Source organism: Canis aureus, chromosome 1, assembly GCF_053574225.1.
Source record: "Canis aureus isolate CA01 chromosome 1, VMU_Caureus_v.1.0, whole genome shotgun sequence".
NCBI lineage: Eukaryota > Metazoa > Chordata > Mammalia > Carnivora > Canidae > Canis > Canis aureus.
The window spans coordinates 77884233-77896010 of NC_135611.1; the positions used below are offsets into that span (position 1 = coordinate 77884233).

The 11778-nt window shown below is 38.8% G+C and overlaps 1 long non-coding RNA gene across 1 annotated transcript in view; it reads right to left on the bottom strand.

Annotated features, from left to right (window-relative positions):
• LOC144288571 (uncharacterized) overlaps positions 1–7519 on the bottom strand; it is a 276551-nt gene extending 269032 nt beyond the window's left edge. Inside the window, exon 1 of the long non-coding RNA XR_013356554.1 lies at positions 7090–7519. This is a non-coding gene — a long non-coding RNA (uncharacterized LOC144288571). The remainder of the gene's footprint in view (positions 1–7089) is intronic.
• Positions 7520–11778: the final 4259 nt, after the last annotated feature.

Consider the following 11778-nt stretch of genomic DNA (forward strand, 5'->3'; position numbering starts at 1 on the left):
CTTCAATAAGAAGTGCCCAGTAAGTATTTGATGAAATGCTGTATCTTGGGAAGACCAATTAGCCTTTGTAGAAGCGGACAAGAAATTATTTTAAAATATTTCTGCAGGCCTTTTTATACTAATCTGGAGGCAGAAATAATTGGAAAATTTAAATGAATACTTGCTTCTTCAATTAGGATAGCCTTATGAACCGTTCTGAAATATGCCGTTTACTTCCTCTTTTCTGTATCGTTTCAACCAAAGTTCTCCGTTATCTTAAACTATTTCTTTGCTGCCTAGGATACATATTATGCTTCTTTCTAAGCAACAGCCCCATAAGCTTCCAATATTTTGCTATTTCACCATTAAAATAGATCTTTCCTATATTCCTTTCTTTAAACATTCTGATTTCTAATAGAGACAATGTCTTCTTTACCAAAAGTATATGGGGAAGTTAATGTGTCAACTAACTAGAGTATGATTCTTCACTGATACTATCCCCTATATAAACTATTTAAATCTTATCCCTTATAAAAGTTACTTAGACAAGCTAACCAAGTTAACCAGATCAAAATAGCAGAAGATTTAGACAAATGAAACTGTCCATGTACCTTAAAATCACACCAATTCAGGTACAAACATACATGGCCATACAAACTGTAAGCCACATAAGTCTTTGATAGCATTCACACAGAAAACAAACAAGAGTACCCACCTTGAGTTGTGCAGTGTACAACCTGCACAAAACCACATAAAACTACACAAGCTTTTCACCAAATAAACAGCTGCTCATTTTTCCCTGTTTGTTAAGAAGTCTTACGCACACTTTTTCTATTCCAATTCCTAATTTCTAGCTTATTTTAGTTCACCCTAGAGATAGATAAATGTTCATAAATACTAAATATTTGGCCAATTTGCATTTTTTTCTAAAAGAAAATTAATCCAGATAAGCCTACATTTGACATCACGTAGACAAAAAGTGCACAATTTTCCAACTCCAGGTGCTAAGGGTATAATGTGGATTGAAGATAGGTTTCCTAAGCTTCCTTTGAATGAAAATTCTGCAATTTAATTTATTTTTGCCAAAATCCCATCATTCTCGTGCAAGTGTATACAGGCTCCCAAAAATTTTGATCTCTGAGATTTCGAGGCCTTCTTTAGACCTTAGTGTCCTTCATTAGTATTTTCTAGACTAGCTACAACTAGGACATTTGAAATCCTATTAGTGAGGGTGTCAGCAGTGCACTTGGCCTTTAAGAGGAACTTAATATTCAGCCTGATGAATGTGAATTTGGGAGCTGAGGCCTCATTTCTTGCTCACCCAGGGTCGAAAACCTCTCACCACTACAGCTGTGCCCGGCCCATGTTTAAGTAGGCAAAAATTCCAACTGAAAGTCTGCCTTCTCCTATTTCTCTCCCACCTAGATTTAATTCTCTACAGCCTATCCGAGTTACAAATGAAAGTTTTAAATTCTAGGCACCGAAAGGTATTTGGACTACAGCACGCTCTTTTCCAATGCATTTCAACCAAGGAATCCCATTTAATTCCAACCCAGTGAAATAAAAAGCTACATTGATTAAAACTCTTGAGATTCAGATCAACTTTTAAGGAGGCGCTGAATCTTTTTAACATCTGCTTCCTTACCAGCAAAGGTAATACATCTTTAAATAATTTGTAAGTGTGTTAGAGCTGCCACAGAGTTATTGAGAGCTCTCCTTTGGTAAATAAGGGGCTGCAGGCTTCATATTTCAGACAGCTGTCATCCATTAAATATTTTAATATTGAGGGGAATTAACTTTCATATTGATGGCAATGAAGAAAAAACTTATCTTTGTAGCCAGGGCAGACGATGTCAGCGCATAACTTGTCATTTTACTAATTCAGCTGCTTCCATTTGATTTGGAATTAGAACTAGGACCTCAGAAACTAGAGCCATGGCATCCTCACACAAAGGCTGTTTCAAATTATGTGCAGCAAGTTTTTAAGCACATTAGCAACTAGAACAAGCTGTCCTCATGCTAACTGGCCTTGCTTTGTTCTTGATGGTGGAAAATCTCGCTTTAACTGCCCTCTAATTTGTTGCAGAACGCTACTGCACCAGCAGCTGCTCTGGCACAGGATTAAACACACAAGAAAACATTATTTTTCCACACAAATTATTAGCAGTGCCAAAAGCCACAAAATCCTTTTTTGAAAAAAAAAAAATCTTTTCTTCTCATTCCCTTTCTTTTCCCTCCCCCATAAAACAGCCTGAAATGAATTATACCTCGGTGGGGTTCTTAAAGATACCCCCAACACACACTTGCAGTGTAAACATACAGAGAGGGTATTCCATTCTGTTTTTGATAAAACACAAAAGATTCAAAAATGGGGCAAGGGGAAACTTTCCACTGCACATATAATAAATATGTCAATGAATGAGGACTCCTGTTGGGTGGATACACAGGACTGTCGGGAAACCAACTTGCCTAGTACCACATACACTTGTTCAAAAACTACAGGAGGAAATACATAAAGTAAGCCTCCCTCTGTTCTAATCTCGGTCTGATTACAGCTATTTCTGTGCAGCAGTTAAACGTCTTGCCAAAAGGAAGAATTGGCTTGATTGCTGCTTCAGAGGAGAATTTATTAGATGTCTGCAAATAATTGTTGGGAAGACAATTGTGCCTGCCCTCATTGTCTTTCTCATTTGGTGGGCTTGCCACACTGCTGTTTTTTTTTTTAATTACATTTGTTAGGGAAGACCACAAGGACCTTTCAGGTCAACCCATACCTGTGTCCTGGGTCTGAGGAAGTCTTCAAACAATGCTTATTTTTAAATAAAGAAAAAAGAATCTGCCATTAGCCCTTATTTCAGAGACCAGACCCACTGCCTTTTCCACTGTGAGAGGTAGGAACAGTGGTGGGGTCTAAGTGTCACAGAAGTATCTCCAGGAGACCCCTGCTGTCTCCTGATCATCCTTTTTGACTGGGACAGTCTGACATCTGCCTATCAATAATGAAGTTCATCACCTGATTTCAGCATCATGGGAAAAGGACTCAGTGGAGTGTGCAGCAAAGGCAGCCTACAAAGGAAGTGAGGTTGACCATTTGGCATTCAGCAAGTACCTACACACAGCTTGCTTCTTCATTGACTCCCAGTTCCCACTGCTCTCCTGGCAAACAGCAGGCCCTGGGACATTCCTGGACAAAGTTTTCTTCCTCTCACTATAAAAATTCTAGGAATAGAGTGATGTGCTGGTGAATACAAAGATTATTCTTCAAGATTCTTCAAGATTATGGAACTGAAAAATCAGCCTCCTAAAAATCTCCATGAGTATTAGCCACCATGAAAATTTCCTGATCCAGGTTCAAAGCTACTACTCTCTGGCCTTCACATTTTCCCAATGTGCCTCTCTCTTTAATTGTGCTGTCTTTTTGCATCCTTAATACTCACTCTCTTGATCAGTTATGTCGACTCTCAAAAATGGTTGGATGCAATGATTTGAAAAAGGCATGCATTCAAAGCTGCTTTTATTAAAAATTTCATTAAGGGATTTGCAACCTTCTCCTTTGCTTGCTGTTCCAGCTTCTCTCTGAGCTGCAAGTCAGAACAGTCCACTCAGAGGCATTCACTGAAAATTCATCACACATCATCCATCAGTGATTAAGCACACGGACTCTCTGGGATAGATGGAAATAAACAACCAAGAATTCTGAGCCACCTGTTTTGTGCCTTAAATTCACAAGGTCAGGTAGTGTCTGGAATTTAGGACCAAATCAAAGTCTGTAAAGTTTAAGTGACATAATTAAAGAGAAAATGAATCTATGTTTTATACAAATGCATTACCATTAGGATCTCTTTTCTGATATTTTAGCCAACAATGTAGACCATCTACAAAAGGAAGAAATTGAGATTTTTTTCAATTAATAAATGACTGTTTTAGTTCTATCTAGGTGTATGTATGTTGTTTCTGAGTTACTTCTAACACATGTATTAAATTCCAGTTCTGTTTTTTGCCTTGTTTGAATATATGCTCATAGAAGGCACTAACTGTGTTTTCCTTACATGTGTTTAGTTTACAGACGAGAGAGACAATATAAGATATTTGGTGCCAAGGAAAAGAAAGTCGATAATTCCTATTGACTTCTCCTTCCCTTATCTATGTACTTTCTCCTACTGCACCTTGTATATAATACCTAGCAAAATAGGACCAAACACCATAATACCAGCCATTTGTCCCCACCCTCCAGACACCATTTTACTATATGATTCTCAGTACCAAGCTATAGAGGTTGCTGGTCCCTAGAATTTGTTAGAGAAGCAAATTCTCAGACTCCACCCTAGACCTACTGAATTAGAGTCTATAGTGCACAGCAATCTGTGCCTCCATGTGAGCCTCATGTTTGAGAATGACGCTCACACCAGTATGCCCTCCCACATACCCCACTGGCAGGGTCAGATGCTCTCACTCTTTCCCATAACATTGCCATGCCTTCTGCTGGCCTCTAGTTTCCTAGAGTTCCCCTTTGGGGCTCCCCACTCAGGCTAGTCCTTTGAAAGTGGACCCCATATTTCAAAAAGATCCCTTTCTCTGTTTTCCTCATATAAATCTTTATCTTTATAGTAACCTTTTCTGACCCTAGGGAGAAATTGCCTAGTCCAAATAAATAAATGTCTAATGGTGGAATTATGATCCTTGTAGCAAGCATATGGGGAGGACAAAATGTATAAGAGACTCCTTAGTACCTTCCAAATCATTTCATACAAATAATCACTAAATATGGCTATCTGGGAGGCTTCAAGAATTGTGCTAGATCTAAGTTTGCTGACTTTTGATGACCAGCCATTTACTTAAACCTCCCCATCAACAAAATGGGCCTCAAAATATCTTTCCTACGTGTATTTACGAGGATTAGTGACACTTTTCAAAAATGTTTCTAGTATTGTGCCTAGCAAGAAGAGATGCTCAATAAGTAGAAAATCCATTAGTATAATGGAATGAGGGTGACTTTGGGGTCAAGGTGACATGAGCTCTAGTCCCAGACATGTTGTGACTCCAGAGAAATTACACTGCCTCTCTGAGTCATAGTTTCTTCCTCTAAGTGGAAATACTGTTTCCACTATGCTAGCAATTGTGCAAGGATGTTTTGAAACTTAGATGAAATAACCCTATATAAATTGTGCAACACAAATAAAAATATGCTCATCTTCTTTTCCCCTGCTTATGAATATGGGATGGGGAGAAAAAGTGATGAAGGGTAAGAACCATATATGGGACAAAACTGACCTGCATTAATGATCTGGTTATATTTTACTAGTTTGTAGCCTTAGACAAGTTAGTTAATTATTATGAGTCCTGGCTTCCACATTTATTGTTCTTGAACAACTACTCCTTCTTTCAAGGTTGCTGTAAGGCCTCTAAATGCAGCGATGAATGTGGACAAAAAGATTAACATAGCAATTGGCTTAGAGCAGGCCCTCTATATAAGTGAGTTCTGTTATTATTATTATTGCCATTGTTGTTATTAAATGGTGGCTATTTCTTGACAGTCCAACAGTTGTAAATCCTTATTTGCTTTCTATTAGGTTTCCAATTGAGAGAACATTTTTTTGTCCTTTTAAAATGCACATAACTTTTACTAGCATTTTTTTTGGCCAGTCTGGGTTTGGAGGGTAGTCTTGTGGATTTGTTTAATATCAATCTGAAAAACAGATTCAACAAGCTAACAACCATGTTCTGACATATTTTCCAAGTTAATGCCACCTTGTCTGGCCTCAGGACACAGTCAGTCAGCTTTCCCTAGAGAGGTCCTTTTTTTTTTTTTTTTTTTTTTTTTTTTTTACACAGTTCACCTTACACCATGCTTAACTGCTGCTGTAGTTAGAAGTACATTGTTTAGAGCTGTAGATTCTAAATTACCTGAGGGTAGTTTTGCACTCAGCTTTGCATTGGTGTCCACCATTACTGCTCAATAAATAATGCTGAATTGCACTGAATCTGGATAACACACACAGCTGCTTTGTTCATTTTTTAGTTGATTGAGAGTTAGAAAATTAGATACCAAAAACACCACTTCTCCAGTACATGCTTCTAATACTCCTACAAGTCTAATACTATAGCTAAGACATGTATATATTGCTTAAGTGTGCTGCACAGTCCTGGAGAACTGATCTCTATTTTTACTTTTTACCTATTTTATTGAGGTACAATTGAGATATGACATTATATTAGTTTCAAGTATATAACATAATGATTCGATAAATGTATTTACTGTGAAAAAGAGAATTGCAATAAGTCAACACTCATCACCACACATAGATACAAGTTGTTTTTTTTCTTGTGATGAGAACTTTTAAGATCTACCCTCTTAGCAACTTTCAAATATGCAATATGGTTTTATCAACTATAGTCACCTTGCCATACATTACATCACCAGGACTTATTTATTTTTATTTATTTTTATTTTTTTTTAATTTTATTTATTTATGATAGTCACAGAGAGAGAGAGAGAGGCAGAGACATAGGCAGAGGGAGAAGCAGGCTCCATGCACTGGGAGCCCGATGTGGGATTCGATCCCAGGTCTCCAGGATTGCGCCCTGGGCCAAAGGCAGGCGCTAAACCGCTGCACCACCCAGGGATCCCCTCACCAGGACTTATTACCATATGACTGGAAGTTTGTACCTTTTGACTCCCTTCATCCACTTTGCCTACTCCCAGCCCCCACCTCTTCTTTAAAACTCATAATTTGCAGCAGACTTCTCAGTAGCTTCCTTTTACCCTTCATGACACATAGAGAAACTGAAGGTCTAAGATATTAAGCTACTTGCTCGTCTTTGCACCCACAAATTCTGGCACAACAGACTAAATTACTCCCTTTTGGCCCTTCTACCTTTCATTAATAAACTTTTATAGAAAGAAGGAAGGGAAGGAGAGAGGAAAATAATGGAGAATTCCATGAGCTCCAAATCACAGCCCTACCTTACTCCACCTCCAGTTCACCCATCCCAAATATACAAAACGACTCAATTCAACAAATATTTATTGAGTACCCACTATGTGCCAGATACTGTTCTAGGCACTGATTAGAACAGAACAGGTGCTGGTTCAAACCCGAATTCTCATACCTGCCAATCATCTTTCTTCACACCCAGAATATCCTGGGGTTTGTCATCTGACACTTCCAAGTCTTTGCCAACTTGTCTCAGGTCATGAATAATCCTTAGGAACTGGCTCTTTATTGTTCCTGTAGTTACCAGGTGATGATGCCAGTGCCAGCCATCTGGGATTTGGGTTAGTTTTTCACTTTCGCTTTTGCTTTTTTTTTTTCTTTTTTGTCCATGGATGTGTTCCTATAAGAGTCAGTGTGACTCCCAGTTCTTCCCTAAGGAATAATTTTTTTCACTCAGGACCCAGAATCAGACTTTCCAGGACTCTGAGTTTTTGTAACCAGGCTCCAGTCTCTAACCAGGACATTCAATTCTGCTGCCATATCCTCATTCAGTCAGCATACAGGCATTTTCCATCAACTCACTCATTCTAGTCTTGGTTCCCAGACTCCATGTCTCCAGTTGCTATGGAAGGTTGATAATGATTCAAGAATTAAAGTCTGAAATGAGAACAGCCCCAGAGACTGTTCTTCACAAATAGAATTTAAGTGAGGTGTCTAAAACTCTATTGTCTTCAGGAATCTGGCAGATAATGTAAATATATAAAGCCATCTATGTATAACACAGCAGACAGAGATGAAGTCTGTTTAAAATGGAGAAAGCAGGCAATTTCTAATTAAAAAAGAGAATCCTGGGCAAGCCACCAAGTCACAGCCTCTGCAGCTCTTCAGGGGTGGAATGGAGGCTTCTTGGGCTTGGTAGTCTCCATGCTTGGCATGTCACCTGCATTTGGTAGGTGCTTAAATCAATAAATGAGTGACAGAACAAAGAAGTGAGTGAACCAAGGAACCAACATGGAAGAACTGAAACGGAGACTTTAGATTGTTCTTCACAATATGACAGATGATAAACCTCACTCACCTGAGGTATTTTGTTCCCAAAACTGTGTCCACGAGACCTTTCCAAACTTACAATAATCCTCAAATTAGTCTGTCTAAAGGATTTCATTTTTTACTGGGACTTTATTATAGATAGACACACAGATAATCAATGGATAGAAAACAAATATTAACGCTTTCCTTTAAAACAACTCAGAGAGTGTAATACATTTTAAAAATTCAATATCAACTCCTCTGCTATGGCAACAAATCAAATGAAGTGAAGAAAAAAGAAATAAATGAAAGCAGAAGAGGAAAATACATAAGGAACTAAAGTCATTTTATGGATGAAATTGTTTCAGTCCAAGTTGTCCTCCCACTTGCACAATTACTATGCTGATCCTTCAAGTGGCAATCCAGGAAAGAGGGCATTATTTTGTATTCCACAAGGACCTGTAAATTCAGTGTCTGGAGATGATGGTAAGTGATGCTAGGGCCAATCATCCAATCCTCCAGGGACAGGCCAAATTACTCACAAAAGCTGCCAGAATCCAATGTTCTCATGAACCTGTCCTATCCCTCAGCTGCACCACATCCTTTCTCTTCTTGCCCTGTTCTTACAGTCTTCTCTGCCTGCCTATCACTCCTGATCATGGGTTGCAGTGGACCAGGGTAACGACTCTTGAACAGTTTGACTTTCTCTTTGCTTACTACACATTTCCATGTTGATGGCACTGGATTCCCAGTAAGTTATCAGTGGCCTGATTCCAGGACTGTATTCATTTCCTATGGTTGCTATAAAAAAAAAAAATAGCATAAACTTGGTGACCGACAATGCCAATAATGTATTCTGTAACGGTTCTGGAGGCCACAAGTCTATAATCAGTATCACTGGGCCAAAATTAAGATGTTGGTAAGGCCACACTCCCTTCAGAGGCTCGAAGGGAAGAATCCATTCCCTGTTTCTTCCATCCTCTGGTGACTGCTGGCATTCCTTGGCTTGTGACTACATTAGCCCAATCTCTGCCTCTGTAGTCACATTGCTTCCTCCTCTTCTGTCTCTAAGATCTCCCTCTCCCTCTGTCTCTATAAGGAAACTTGTAATAGCATGTAGAGCCCATACAGATAGTCCTGGATAATCTTATCTCAATATCCTTAACTTAATCACACCTACAAAGATCTTCTTCCAAATTAGCTAAACATTTATAGTTTCTTAGGATTAGGAGGTAGAAATCCTGGCCGAGGCAGGGGAAGGGGGCACAGGCGTTCTTTTTTTTTTTTTTTTTTTTTCAGCTATTACAAGGACTTTCTCCTATAATCCGATTCTGTTAACAGCTCCAACCCCAAACCAAGAGTTTTGGAAGAACTACCTGGAGAATTACCATGTTGTTCCATTTGAATGCCTATAGCTAAATGCCATAATCATCTTAGGTGGGAAAGTACATTAACCTAAGAAGTTTCCCAATTATAAAGGTCTGTCTTGTTTAATGGCTGCTGCTCCTTTGTCTGGCTTTTTCACAGATGATCAAATCAACAGCAGTCTGTATTCTTTTCCTCACTGCAACAGTCCATTATACTTTCCCCATTCCCCTCTTCCTCTCTGGTATTCAAACTAGGGGTAGTAGGGGACAAATGGGGATGATGAGAAACTAACAGTCTATGGACTCATTCCTAAATCTGGCATTGTTATCTCTCCTGAAATGAGTCTCTAACACTCCTAGCAGATCTCATTTATGTGCCTACCACCTCTTTCTATCCCAAGATTTAGACAGGACACAAGTCAGGCCCAGATGGAGTCATAGCCCTCTTAAGAGCATAAACATCTCTCAGCTATTCTAGAGATGAAAACAGTGGCTTCTCTACCTTCCATCCTGAGAAAGCTCTCTTGGGGAGACCCGTACCATGCTCATGTTTGTTCAGGTGGCTTGATATTCACCACAAGACATTCTTTCCCAAGCAGCCTCAAAAGACAACCTCCCGCTTCTGTAAAATATGTGGATTGAGTTTCTTTGAATGAAAAAGCATAGCGTATTCAACTCACTCAGAGGAACTCCTAAGCCTTCCACTGTGAGGAAAGTGTTACTCGAACCAGCCAAAGGATGCCACCCAAGCGTAACCAGGAAAGTGGTTTCCCACTTGAATCCAAATATGATTTGGGCTCTTTTGGGGATGGATTTATGTTTCTTTCAACTACAGCACTTGGGAGAGAAGAATCTTCATTTGCCAAGACACAAAGAACATGCTCTGTACCCTTTATCAGTTCTCATAAGAGTTTTCCAATTCTCCTCATGCTGTGCTGAGAAAGAAAACAAAAATTATCCATGGCTTTGTACAAATCTGTTGCTTTTGGGAAATGGGAAATGTTCTTTTCTGGGCAGTATGAAAATCAGTCTCTGACTAAAACAGAGGAAAATTAAACTGATATGTTTTTCTAATCCTAAGGTTTTAAGAAAACAAAGACATTCATGCTGCAGAAATTGTTAAATCTGTTCAACATCCAAAAATAGCCTTGGAAAAGCCTAGGACCCTATACAGATGTTCTGGGACCCATACTTTAAAGAGTTTGCTAATGAAGGACTAAAATGCCCAAATCCTTTAAGTAATAGGATGGAGTTTTATTTACATAGAGAATGCCTCTTGGAGGGAGGGGGAGAAGTAGTTTCAGGCCAAGACTACATTGGAGATGAGGCCAGCAAGCTATAAATGACGCTGAGCATGGATATGGCTAGTTGTCTGCTACAGAAGCCCCATCATCAAAAGAACAAAGCTTGTCCCCTTTGAATTGAGGGAACAACTGTTCTTTCTGCTGGTTCCACATTTGTTTCTGTACTATGACTATCAAAACAAGTAATCAATAAGCCCAGAAGTACTTATTGTTAGGTCATTTGAGGAGCTATCAGGAAAAAAATATCCTGGTTTTCAAGTGTAGATCAGAGCACAAAACTTTTTCTTTGCTCTTGGCTCTGACAGGACTGGAGCTCTGGTTTCTTGGCTGATGGCTGTAATTTTGACCTCAGCTAAGCCTCTTTCAAAAGATGTCTTTATTGTTTTCAGAGCACCCACTTCCCTTATATTTGAAAAATGTGTGCATGTGTGAATATGTATGTATTTTACTTCAGTTCTTTTCCTTTTGGAATATTGAACTAAGGGAAAAGAGGTGATCATGTGATATTCAGTGGAAGTTTGCTAACATTTTTTATTTCTAAATCTCCTGATACTTAACGATTGGCACAGAACACTCTGTAGCACTCCACACACATCATATCATCTCCCACTTAGGACCTCAACTTCCTCCAATGCTTTCTCTTTAATGTTAAAAAAAATGTAATTCATGATTCAGTTCAGATACTACATCTCCTGGGAAGACTTCCTAATCCTAGCTCCCACTGATTGACACAGGGTGGGGTAGATATCTTTCCTCTGTGCCACCATGGAAATCTCTGCACTGCTCTAACATCAAATTTACTGACCTATATTGTAATTGTATATGCATTAGTTTAACTTCCCCATTAAACAGCATCATATCCCCAGTGCCTGGCAAAAAATTGCTAATCAATAAATGCTCCTTAAACTGCACTATATTTAAAGTATTTTTCCTTTACCATTCATAAGAATTTATGGACCCCAAAAACTTAAAGATGACTTATCTACATCAGTAACATGTCTTTGAAGTCCAATTTGTAAAATAATTTTTCTTTTCCTAGACTAGGCCTGAGCTATGGGAAAAGAAGTGTTTCATCTTCAGTTATAGATAGAGCTATTTCTATAGCTAAGATGACCTGAATGTTGATTTCTACACACTGTGCCTCTGGCACTTCTGAAAGAAACA